Here is a 13,591-nt window from a genome sequence, read left to right on the forward strand (position 1 = left end):
CCAATATTCACAACATACCAGTGCATACCTTGTGTTGGTTCATTATTGGTATTTTTTTTACATTTTTATTTGTTTTCATAAATTTGTTATTGTATTTTCTTGTTGGCATAATAAAAGTGGCCATAGAGTCAAATTCAATATCATTTGAATGAGTATCCATATTGCAATGTTTTGAAATGCAGGCTTTTATTTTGAAAGTTTCCTTATTACCATATGAAAGTAACGTCGTTGTTTGTGCTGCTGGCAGAATACTACTCAGCTCCTCGCTGTCAAATATTTGGAGCGCTAGTCAGTGGAGAAGGCATTTGGAATAACCGGCCGGCAAGCTGAAAGAACAGAACGGAGACCGTTTTACTTTCCTGACTTCCAAGCCTAACCACAGGTAAGTCAATAAACTGCAAGACATGATTGATTATGAAATGCATTCGATCGGATTTCCTTGAATTTTACAGCGAAAATGTGCAAGGTAAATAGATGGAGTCAATGGGAAGTTTCATATTTCTATTTCCACTAATACTGCAGCCAGTCCATTTTATTTCTTCACTTTTCACTAAAATAATATACAAGGGGCATTTTCCTTTAATTTACGCTGAGATTAGTCTAGTTTTGGAAGCTATTTTCTTAACTTTTACTTATCTGGAAGTTTTAGATTGCAATAAAATCGTTTCTTTATTCTTTGTCATTAGATTTTGAAAGTGCGCTTGTCAGCTCTGTGATATGCGACCAAGTTATGTCAACTGAGCATCGTAGTGCATAGTTTATATTCTGCGGACCTGTAATGCACGTGTTATTAATACATCAGTAGAGGTTATTTCTTACATTTGTCTCGGCTCTTGCACATCTGCCACCTGTTAGGAAATACATCGATGGCTTCGTGTCAAGTATATAATTTCCTTGGTGGCTAAATAGGACATGCATTTATTCCAAAAAAGAAGGAAATCAAATAAAAATATATCTCTCCATCTAATTATTAGGTTTTAGGTTCTACAGCTACAGTGATCGTTTGGCGCAGGTCAGTCCACCTTGATTGTAGGCAATGCGTGAGATAGAAGACTGTCTGCGAAGACTGATAGGCTAACGGTTTCGCTTTGTGTAGCCTAGTGATAATGCTGTCAATCAATGGGCTGCATTCCTTAATACTAATCCATTTTTCCGACGTAAGGTCATGTGTTTTGTTGTCTGTTAGGCTATATGTTGTGTTTCAATGGAAGAACTGTTTTGCCTACAGTGCCCAGAATGCTGTTTGAAAATGTTAGAATAAGTGGATGAGACTGCAGCAATCACCAATAGCTGTATTCACTTTTTTTTTTTAACCTTGTTTGACATTGACAGATAATTTTCTATACACGATTTATTGCAGGATAGAATGGGAAAAAAAGTGATTTAGTTCTGTCCTTGAGCTGTTCTTGTCTATTCATGTTCTGTATTATGTCATGTTTCATGTTTTGTGTGGACCCCAGGAAGAGTAGCTTCTTCTTTTGCAACAGCTAATGGGGATCCTAATAAAATACCAAAATAACATACCAAGTCACAACCATTTTTTCAATACGTTTTATGCAGTATCTGTGGGTGCGTGTATATGTGTGTGTGTTTTTATGTGTGCTCGTGCATGCCTGTGTGTGTGGTGTGTATTTTGCATTGACAGACTGATTAGGGCCTGATCTATCTGTGGCCTGGTGACCTGGCATGTTCTGAGCGTGTTGTTCTGCCACCTGCCTGCCCAGCTACCAACCATCACTCTTGGCAGGCAGGTTGAGGAGGAACACATTGTTTTGTCATGGTTGCTTATTGACGACACCAATGGAGTACAGAGAGATTTTATTGAGTGGGTGGGGCAATGAAAGGTGTGTGTGTGTGTGCCTGTGTGTGGGGGGGGACAGAGAGAGGGAATGGTTCTATTCATTGTAACAAAATGGACGGGCTTTATTCAGTTGCAAACTATCATGCCAATCTCATGGACTGACACTCCTTTTATCTATAACTCCTATTATCCCCAGCACAATTCCTCAATTCCTAATCAAGTGGTGCGGGGCTGTCGTTGGGATGAAACACAAACTCAGGATTGGGGCTTTAATCGCCATCTATAATAAAGTCAACAGCTATTATTTCTGCACACTTTGCTACTGTGTTAACTCTTAGGATAGGATAGACATATGTGATCCCTGTCCCTATCCCTGTCCCTGTTGTTTGACTGCTGCTGCTGTGCAGTGAGATGAGATGGCTTTGACTGGCAGACTTGGGTGAAAATGATATTTTAAATCTTTCAAATGCTTTTTTAGCGTTTTCTTTTAGTGCACTATATAGGGAATAGGGTGCAGACTGTAATTAGTCCCATTCTGTCTGGTATGATTTATAGAGCCTCCATCTCAGTGTGAAGGTGATCTATAGGATACTGAAAAACAGTCTGGATCCCAAATGGAACCCTATTCCCTATATCAGGCCTGGGCAATTCCAGTCCTCGGGGGTAACACTTTTCCCCCATCCCTAACAAACACACCTGATTTAAACTAACTGCATGTTTAACTGAAGATCATGAATAGTTGATTGTTGGAGTCAGGTGTGTTAGCTGGGGCTGGGGAAAAAGTGTGACACCAGTTAGGGCCCGAGGACTGGAATTGCCCAGGCCTGCCCTATATAGTGCACTACTTTTTACGAGAGCCTTATGGGACACAGCTCTGTATATCCTCCTCAGCCCTCCACCTGTTCTCTCCTGTAGCTGTGGTTGTAATCATTCTCAGTGTATTGGAAGCAATGTGATTGACACTGTTGACAATGATGTGATGAGCCTTGTCTAGGAGCACAACACCACTGTTTCACACCCACTTTCTAGGTATGATATGTATGAGTGATGCTGACTGTAATCAACTTTTCAATGCATTTGGTACATTACTTCCATGAGCTAACTGTAAGATGTTTTCTGGTCAAGGTTACATCATTATACAAACTGTTAACGAAGAGGAATGAATTGTTGGTTGGTTTGAATATAAAATATGTTTACACACACAACTCTCTCTCTATCTCTCTCGCTCTCTTTTTTCTTTCTATCTGTGAATGCAGCAAATGTATTCACATTTCATATTTAGGCCTATTTTTACTCCTGGTGAAGCTGAGCCCAGGGGCTGCCTCTTGTAAAGTGGTCAGGAATGGGGCAGAAACTAATACATTGCCACCACACCTCTACAGCACGTCTCCACAGGGTTTAACAAATGATAACTAGGAGACTGTCTGCATCCGAAATGGCACCCCATTCCCTATTTAATATATACCTATGTAGTGAATAGGGAGCCAATTGGGATATAGCCTAGGATGGAGGGATGGAGAGAAAGATGGAGGGAAGGCCCATTTATTTTAAGATATCTGTAACTGACAGATGCATATCTGTATTCCCAGTCATGTGAACTCCATAGATTAGGGCATAATTATGTGACTTCAATTGACTGATTTCCTCATATAAACTGTAACACAGTTAAAATCTGTAAAATTGTTGCATTTATATTTTTGTTCAGTATGGCAGGATGGAGGGAAGGACAAGGCTGGAAGGTAGAGGAAAAGAAGAGAAAGAAAGAAGTAGTCGCCTTCTTTCTTTCTAAAGGGGTAATGAATCATACAGTGTCGTTCCTGACAGGACTAGGGCGTTAGGTCCTATTTCAGGAGAAACAGAGAGTGAAAAGGAACACTGTCTGCCTGAGAACATCCAATAGAGATTTGATGTGTGAAATCTGTGCTACATACTTTGATATGCCATTTAGCTGATGCTTTTATCCAAAGCAACTTACAGTACCACGAGTGCATATATTTTTTATATGTGACCCCAGAGGGAAATGAACCCATAACCTTGGCGTTTCTAGGACCTTGCTCTTATTAACTGAACCACACAGAATTACACATTACTTTTTATTTTCATGTTTGTTTTAGTTACTACTTCCATTTCATCTCTGATTTAAACAGCTTATTTCACCCTATGGTTCTTTCTTTCAAGTGGCCTTTTAATTGCTCCCCTGCCTCTGGTCTTGTCAGGTTGTCTCATTGGCCACAATACCGTGTGGTTCACTGGCATGACATCCCCTAACTAAGCTCTCTTTATGCATGTCTTATTTCTCTGTTGTTTGTTTGTCTCTTTATCAAAATGCTAATGCTAACCCCTGACCCAGCATGGCACAGCTAGTACACTGCCATGGCACAGCTAGTACACCGCCACGGACTGGCAGGATATATGCTAATTTGGACATTTTCTTCTTGTCAGGAATTTAAAGTTCATATTCCACAGCTTCTAATCTAAAACATTAAGATGTGTACTCATTGCAAAGGCAATACAGATCGTCAGGGGATGTAACTTTGCGCTTCAGTACATGACGTCTAATTTATGTGTCACGAGTTTCTTGACACTATTATGGAACGATATGCAATACCTCAAATATGGTCACGCTACCAGTAGAATGAACACATAGTAAAAACAGCCCAGCAGGTAGCAGAAAAGATGAGGGCCTGTCTCAGAGTAGGAGTGTCGATGTACAGTATAGAATCAGGTCCCCACTCTTATTCATTATGATTTAAAAGACTAAACTGATCCTAGATTAGCACCCCCTACTCTGAGACTCATTGTGAATACGGGTCTAGGAGGCAAGGCCGTAACATAACAAGCATCGACTGAGACATGCCAGAACCACTAACAGGACATACAGTGCATTCGGAAAGCATTCAGACCCCTTCACATTTTCCACATTTTGTTACGTTACAGCCTGTATGTTTTTTTTCCCTCATCAATCTACACACAATACCCCATAATGACAAAGCAAAATCAGGTTTTTGAAATGTTGGCACATTTATTAAAAATAAAAAACTGAAATATCACATTGACATAAGTATTCAGAGCCTTAATCAGTACTTTGTTGAAGCACATGGCAGCGATTACAGCCTCGAGTCTTCTTGGGTATGACGCTACAAGCTTGGCACACCTGTATTTGGGGAGTTTCTCACATTTTTCTCTGCAGATCCTCTCAAGCTCTGTCAGGTTGGATTGGGAGTGCCGCTGCACAGATATTTTCAGGTCTCTCCAGAGATGTTCGATACGGTTCAAGTCTGGGCTCTGGCTGGGCCACTCAAGGACATTCATAGACTTGTCCAGAAGCCACTCCTGCATTGTCTTGGCTGTGTGCTTCGGGTCGTTGTCCTGTTGGAAGGTGAACCTTCGGCCCAGTCGGAGGTCCTGAGAGCTCTGGAGCAGGTTTTCATCAAGAATCTATCTGTACTTTGCTCCATTCATCTTTCTCCTGACTAGTCTCATAGTCCCTGCCGCTGAAAAACATTGCCGCAGCATGATGCTTCCACCACCATGCTTCACTGTAGGCATGGTGCCAGGTTTCATCCAGATGTGACACTTGGCATTCAGTCTAAAGAGTTCAATCTTGGTTTCATCAGACCAGAGAATCTTGTTTCTCATGGTTCTGAGAGCCCTTTAAGTGCCCTTTGGCAAACTCCAAGTGGGCTGTCATGTGCCTTTTTACTGTCTATCTGGCCACTCTATCATAAAGACCTGATTGGTGGAGTGCTGCAGAGATGGTTGTCCAGTCCTTCTGGAAGGTTCTCCCATCTCCACAGAGGAACTCTGGTGCTCTGTCAAAGTGACCATCGGGTTCTTGGTCACCTCCCTGACCAAGGCCCTTCTCCCCTGATTGCTCAGTTTGGCCGGGTGGCCAGCTCTAGGAAGAGTCTTGGTGGTCCCACACTTCTTCCATTTAAGAACGATGGAGGCCATTGTGTTCTTGGGGACCTTCAATGCTGCAGAAATGTTTTGGTACCCTTTCCCAGATCAGTGCTTCGACACAATTCTGTCTCAGAGCTCTACGGACAGTTCCTTCGACCTCATGGCTTGGTTTTTGCTCTGACATGCACTGTCAACTGTGGGACCTTATATAGACAGGTGGGTGCCTTTCCAAATCATGTCCAATAAATTTAATTTACCACAAGTGGACTCCAATCAAGTAGAAACATCTCAAGGATGATCAATGGAAACAAGTAGCACCTGAGCTCAATTTCGAGTCTCATAGCGAAGGTTCTGAATACTTATGTAAATAAGGTATTTCCATTTTTTGTGTTTTATAAATTTGCTAAAATTTCTAAAACCTTTTTTCACTTTGTCATTATTGACTATTGTGTGTAGATTGATGCAGAATTTTAGTTACAGTGGCGCAAAAAAGTATTTAGTCAGCCACCAATTGTGCAAGTTCTCCCACTTAAAAAGATGAGAGGACTGTAATTTTCATCATAGGTACACTTCAACTATGACAGACAAAATTAGAAAAAAAATCCAGAAAATCACATTGTAGTATTTTTAATGAAATTATTTGCAAATTATGGTGGAAAATAAGTATTTGGTCACCTACAAACAAGCAAGATTTTTGGCTCTCACAGACCTGTAACTTCTTCTTTAAGAGGCTCCTCTGTCCTCCACTCGTTACCTGTATTAATGGCACCTGTTTGAACTTGTTATCAGTATAAAAGACACCTGTCCACAACCTCAAACAGTCACACTCCAAACTCCATTATGGCCAAGACCAAAGAGCTGTCAAAGGACACCAGAAACAAAATTGTAGACCTGCACCAGGCTGGGAAGACTGAATCTGCAATAGGTAAGCAGCTTGGTTTGAAGAAATCAACTGTGGGAGCAATTATTAGGAAATGGAAGACATACAAGACCACTGATAATCTGGGGCTCCACGCAAGATCTCACCCCATGGGGTCAAAATGATCACAAGAACGGTGAGCAAAAATCCCAGAACCACACGGGGGGACCTAGTGAATGACCTGCAGAGAGCTGGGACCAAAGTAACAAAGCCTACCATCAGTAACACACTACGCCGCCAGGGACTCAAATCCTGCAGTGCCAGATGTGTCCCCCTGCTTAAGCCAGTACATGTCTAGGCCCGTCTGAAGTTTGCTAGACAGCATTTGGATGATCCAGAAGAAGATTGGGAGAATGTCATATGGTCAGATGAAACCAAAATATAACTTTTTGGTAAAAACGTTGTGTTTGGAGGACAAAGAATTCTGAGTTGCATCCAAAGAACACCATACCTACTGTGAAGCATGGGGGTGGAAACATCATGCTTTGGGGCTGTTTGTCTGCAAAGGGACCAGGACGACTGATCCGTGTAAAGGAAAGAATGAATGGGGCCATGTATCGTGAGATTTTGAGTGAAAACCTCCTTCCATCAGCAAGGGCATTGAAGATGAAACATGGCTGGGTCTTTCAGCATGACAATGATCCCAAACACACCGTCCTCAAGGTCCTGGAGTGGCCTAGCCAGTCTCCAGATCTCAACACCATAGAAAATCTTTGTAGGGAGTTGAAAGTCCATGTTGCCCAGCAACAGCCCCAAAACATCACTGCTCTAGAGGAGATCTGCATGGAGGAATGGGCCAAAATACCAGCAACAGTGTGTGAAAACCTTGTGAAGACTTACAGAAAACGTTTGACCTCTGTCATTGCCAACAAAGGGTATATAACAACGTATTGAGATAAACTTTTGTTATTGACCAAATACTTATTTTCCACCATATTTTGCAAATAAATTCATTAAAAATCCTACAATGTGATTTTCTGGATTTTTCTCATTTTGTCTGTCATAGTTGAAGTGTACCTATGATTAAAATTACAGGCCTCTCATCTTTTTAAGTGGGAGAACTTGCACAATTGGCGGCTGACTAAATACTTTTTGCCCCACTGTACTTAATCCATTTTAGAATAAGGCTGTGACGTAAATAAATGTGGGGAAAAGTCAAGGGGTCTGAATACCTCACGAATGCACTGTATCCTGGATGAGAAGTTAAAATAAGCTGTATTTTGAAAAATAGACCCGTGCCCAGTCTGCTTTCTCTCTCTGAGTGGGTGCTACATTGCTACTGTAGCCACTGACTGAACAGACGCAGTCTGTAACATCCTCTTGTTCCTAAGGCTGTAATGTGGAGCCAAAGTGTGGTCCCTGCCAGACACTGATCTGTAAGTCCACTGCTTGGAATAATTTCACATTTCAAATACTTAAGCTGGTGTTTGATTGATATTGCCTGGAGCAATGAAACCAATAGAATATTGCAAAAGTGCAAATCCCATCCACCTGGCACTCTAGGCAGGCCAAGCAGCAGCTCAGTACCAGAACTTTCATTAAACCACAGGTTAAGAAAAAGCCTGTTAACTACACACACAGCAAGAGCTGGATACTGATCCAATCAGGAGTGTTTCTAACTTCAAAATGCAACAGCTGATACATTTTCAGTTTTACATGTATTTGTTTATCACAGGAGTTTTAGTATGCAAAGGTCAAGAGCCATGCGTCCTCCGAAACACAACCCTGCCAAGCCGCACTGCTTCTTGACACATGGCTTGCTTAACCTGAAAGCCAGCCACACCAATGTGTCGGAGGAAACACTGTACAACTGATGACCAGAGACAGCTTGCATGCACCCGGCCCGCCACAGGAGTCGCTAGAGCGAGATGGGACAAAGGCATCCTGGCCAGCCAAACCCTCCCCTAACTCAGGTAATGCTGGACCAATTGTGCGCCGCCTCATGGGTCTCCCGGTCAAAATGTACATCAAAACTAGACATTAAACTGATGTTTGTGCCCAGTGGGCTATAACCTCAGTTGAACCTTTGTGTTATGTGATTAACTTTAGCACCTTTTCCTCTGATATCTTTTTCTGGCCCTTTTACTATCTCTATGGTTCTAGACGAGAGACTGGCATACTATTCCTCAACCTACAAACTGTCAATGTGGTTTACAGGGAAAAACAGCTTTTCTTGTGGTTTCTGAGTTGAGTGAATCTTTTAGTCTTTTAGCTTACTCATGCAGGTCCTGGTTAAATATATATGTGTTTTAATTATTCAGGGAATTCTTGACATCAGAGTTTCAGTGAGATGATCTGTTGAATCTTAGTTACCACTGACAATGATGCGGTTGTATTTTTTTTACATTTGATTTTTGAATTTCAGAAGGTACTTAATCACTTTTCACCTCAATTAAAATTGCCCACAGACAGTTGTGACTGTACTGCCACACCTTGATTCAAAGTAGACATGCTGCCTGACACTGACTGGGAAAAGAATGCCTCATGTCGTCTTTTTCTCTCACATTTGAGTCCTTAATCACTTTTCCGCTCAATATTACCTTAGTTGTTGTAGCATCAGCACCTTCTTTTCAATTAACATGAACCTAGTTGTTGTAGTGTCAGCGTCTTATTTTCAATTAACATGAACCTAGTTGTTGTAGTGTCAGCGTCTTATTTTGAATTAACATGAACCTAGTTGTTGCAGTGTCAGCGTCTTATTTTGAATTAACATGAACCTAGTTGTTGTAGTGTCAGCGTCTTATTTTGAATTAACATGAACCTAGTTGTAGTGTCAGCGTCTTATTTTCAATTAACATGAACCTAGTTGTTGTAGAATCAGTGCCTTTTTTTCTTATTTATTTAAATAAAAAGTGATTGAGTCAAATTGGGTAAAAAAGTGCAAAACATTGCAAAAATCAGTTTGAAGATTTGAACTCTATCAAACCTGTGAAAAATATGGGATAAGTGAAATTCGGCAAGGAAGCAACATTTAAGTTATGTGTAGAGTGATTTCTATTGAGAGAGAGAGAGAGAGCGAGAGAGAGAGAACGGCTCAGTGACAGCTGGGAAACATTACAGCACCACTAATCCTTTCAACAATGACACCACAGTGCCACGCAGGACACACACACACACACTCCGCTGACGTAATAGGAAACACACCACGTTAACCATATCCTGATACTGACGAGAAACTGAGAGAGGGTCGGCAGCAGTCTGTAGGCCACACACTCACATTCACACACACACGGATGACTTATACAACCACTGCGAATAGAACATGTCCACGGTCAGTCCCTGACATCTGCACTGCTTTTGAACCGGGTCAATAGAAAAGGCCTTTTAATAGAAACATTAAATGGATTGTAGCATATATGACAAGTGTACCACAGAGGGTTTTAAATAGAGTTGAACATACTGCAGGCCGTGTCCCAAATGGCATCCTATTCCCTATATAGTGCAGAGGGCCCTGATCAAAATTAGTGCACTATAAAGGGAATATGGTGCCATTTGGGATGCAGCAATAGTCCCATATGGCAGGTGGACCACAGAGGTTAGCACAGAGTTGAGTCCTCGTTCTACTTCCTCTAGCTTGCCCTCCTTCCTTTCCCGTCCCTCAGCCTCAGGTACGTGTTGCTGTCTGGGAGTAACATTACAGGGATCATGAATACTTCCATTAGCTGAAGTGCGCTGCTGTTAAATTATTTGTTTTCTAGCACCAGGGTCAGCGCACTCTCAAATGTTGTTTTTTGCCATCATTGTAAGCCTGCCACACACACTATACGATACATTTATTAAACATAAGAATGAGTTTTTGACACAACCCTGCTCGCAGGAAGTGACAAAGAGCTCTTATAGGACCAGGGCACAAATAATAATATAATAATAATCAGTCATTTTGCTCTTAATTTAGACATCTTACATATAAAACCCTATTTGTTCATCAGAAATGGTGAATAACTCCCCACAGGTCATGAGAAGAGTGTGCTTAAAAGGATGCACACAACTCTGAAATGTTGGGTTGTATTGGAGAGAGTCTCAGTCTGAAATCATTTTCCACACACAGTCTGTGCCTGTATTTAGTTTTCATGCTAGTGAGGGCCGAGAATCCACTATCACATAGGTACAGTACGTGGTTGCAAGGGGCATCAGTGTCTTAACAGCGCGATTTAACAAGGCAAGAAACTCTGAGCGCAGCCCTATCCAGAAATCTGGCAGTAGCTTCTGATTAAATAAAGTTTTCACAGAACCGCTTGTTGCAATTTTGATGAGGCTCTCTTGTTCAGATATTGGTAAGTGGACTGGAGGCAAGACATGAAAGGGATAACGAATCCAGTTGTTTGTTTCGGGGAAAGTACCTGCGTAATTGCGCACCCAGCTCACTCAGGTGCTTCGCTATATCACATTTGAAATTGTCCATAAGCTTGAGTTAATTTGCACACAAAAATCATACAAAGATGGAAAGACCTGTGTGTTGTCCTTGTTAATGCAGACAGAAAAGAGCTCCGACTTCTTGATCATAGCCTTAATTTTGTCCTGCACATTGAATATAGTTGTGGAGAGTCCCTGTAATCCTAGATTCAGATCATTCAGGAGAGAAAAAACATCACTGAGATAGGCCAGTCGTGTGAGAAACCCATCATGCAAGCGGTCAGACACGTGAAAATGATGGTCAGTAAAGAAAACTTTAAGCTCGTCTCTCAATTCAAAAAGACGATTCAGTCGTTTCAGTACTTTGCCCCTTGATAACCAGCACACTTCTGTATGTTGTAAAAGCGTTACATGGTCGCAGCCCATATCGTTGCACAATGCAGAAAATACACGAGTTCAGTGGCCTTGCTTTAACAAAGTTAACCATTTTCACTGTAGTGACCAAAACGTCTTTCAAGCTGTCAGGAATTCCCTTGGCAGCAAGAGCCTCTCAGTGGATGCTGCAGTGTACCCAAGTGGCGTCGGGAGCAAATACTTGCACGCGCGTTACCACTCCACTAGGTCTCCCTGTCATGGCTTTTCGCCATCAGTACAGATACCAACACATCTTGACCAAGTCCATTTGATGTCAAAGCTGTCCAGTACTTAGAAAATACCCTCTCATGTTGTTCTGGTTTACAGAAGAGGATGTCTTCCTTAATTGACCCCCGATAAATGTAACGGATAAATACCAGGAGCTGTGCCAGGCCCGCCACGTCTGTTAACTCATCCAGCTGTAACGCATGTAATTCACTGGCATGTATGCAAAAATGTAATTGTTTCAAAACATCTCCTGCCATTTCATTGATGCGTCCTGTTGGTTGATGAAGGCAATGTCTGTGTCATTTTTTGGGCCATTTGCCCCAGCATTGTCCCAGCCATATCCGCAGCAGCAGGAAGAATGAAGTCCTACACAATAGTATGCGGCTTGCCTGTCCTAGCCACTCAGTAACTCACCATATAAGACACTTCTAGCCCCTTCTTATTAATGGTATCTGTTGCTTTTATACATATCTTACTACTTGAAAGTCGTCTTTATTTTCGCTCAAAAAACTCCCATGGCTTATTTTTCAAATTCGCATATTTCATCTGCGCAAGACTGAAGGTTTCCCGCGAGAGAGTAACTAACGATTCTCGGCATCGTCTGATGAGGAAAATGCAGCGTGATACGTGTCAATGTTAACTTTATTAATCTGAACACAAAATAACAAAGGTGAAACGACCAACCAACCAACCCAAAAAATACATACATTTAAAAAAAAATTAAAAAACAGCCCTATCAGGTGACAAAACAGGAAACAACTACCCACAAATACAGGTGGGAACAGGCTACCTAAGTATGGTTCTCAATCAGAGACAACGATTGACAGCTGCCTCTGATTGGAAACCATACCAGGCCAAACACATAGAAATACAACACACAGAACAAAACAGAATGCCCACCCCAACTCACACCCTGACCAAACAAAAATAGTTCATTTTTTATGTCTCTAAGGTCAGAACGTGACAGTAACGGTTAATGGATGTTGGATGTTAATTATTTTACTAGGCTATCTGTAGTTGATATTGTGTTGTTATTTCTCTGAACACTAGATGGTTTAATTTTATTTTTGGCAGTGAAACAAGGCTACTCAAATGTATAGCCCCGTTGGAAAATATAAATGTACTGTTTGAAAAGGGGAAGACATTTTTTATTTTTGTATTTTGAATTTATACAGTTTTTCACAATTCCTGACATTTAATCCTAGTAAAAAATCCCTGTCTTAGGTCAGTTAGGATCATCACTTTATTTTAAGAATGTGTAATGTCAGAATAACAGTAGAGAGAATGATTTATTTCAGCTTTATTTCTTTCATCACATTCCCAGCGGGTCAGAAGTTTACATACACTCAATTAGTATTTGGTAGCGTTGCCTTTAACTTAGGTCAAACGTTTCAGGTGGCCTTCCACAAACTTCCCACAATAAATTGGGTGAATTTTGGCCAATTCCTCCTGACAGAGCTGGTGTAACTGGGTCAGGTTTGTAGGCCTCCTTGCTCGCACACGCTTTTTTAGTTCTGCCCACAAATTTTCCATAGGATTGCGGTCAGGGCTTTGTGATGGCCTCTCCAATACCTTGACTTTGTTGTCCTTAAGCCATTTTGCCACAACTTGGGGTCATTGTCCATTTGCTTGGGGTCATTGTCCAGTTGAAAGTCCCATTTGCGAACAAGCTTTAACTTCCTGACTGATGTCTTGGGATGTTGCTTCAATATATCCACATAATTTTCTACCTCATGATGTCATTTATTTTGTGAAGTGCACCAGTCCCTCCTGCAGCAAAGCAAAGCACCCCCACAACATGATGCTGCCACCCCCGTGCTTTACGGTTGGGATGGTGTTCTTCAGCTTGCAAGCTTCCCCCGTTTTCCTACAAATATAACGATGGTCATTATGGCCAAGCAGTTCTATTTTTTTTCATCAGACATCAAAAAGTACGATCTTTGTCCCCATGTGCAGTTGCAATCCGTAGTGTG

General features: G+C 41.5%; 1 protein-coding gene across 1 annotated transcript in view; it reads left to right on the forward strand.

Annotated features, from left to right (window-relative positions):
- The first annotated feature begins 257 nt into the window (after positions 1 to 257).
- The window catches only part of LOC110501766 (zinc finger protein 385B), a 153,576-nt gene continuing 140,242 nt past the window's right edge, over positions 258 to 13,591 (forward strand). Inside the window, exon 1 of the mRNA XM_021579542.3 lies at positions 258 to 382. The gene's annotated coding sequence lies outside the window, so the exon portion shown is untranslated. The remainder of the gene's footprint in view (positions 383 to 13,591) is intronic.

Source organism: Oncorhynchus mykiss, chromosome 22, assembly GCF_057628025.1.
Source record: "Oncorhynchus mykiss isolate SJ-2025 chromosome 22, ASM5762802v1, whole genome shotgun sequence".
NCBI lineage: Eukaryota > Metazoa > Chordata > Actinopteri > Salmoniformes > Salmonidae > Oncorhynchus > Oncorhynchus mykiss.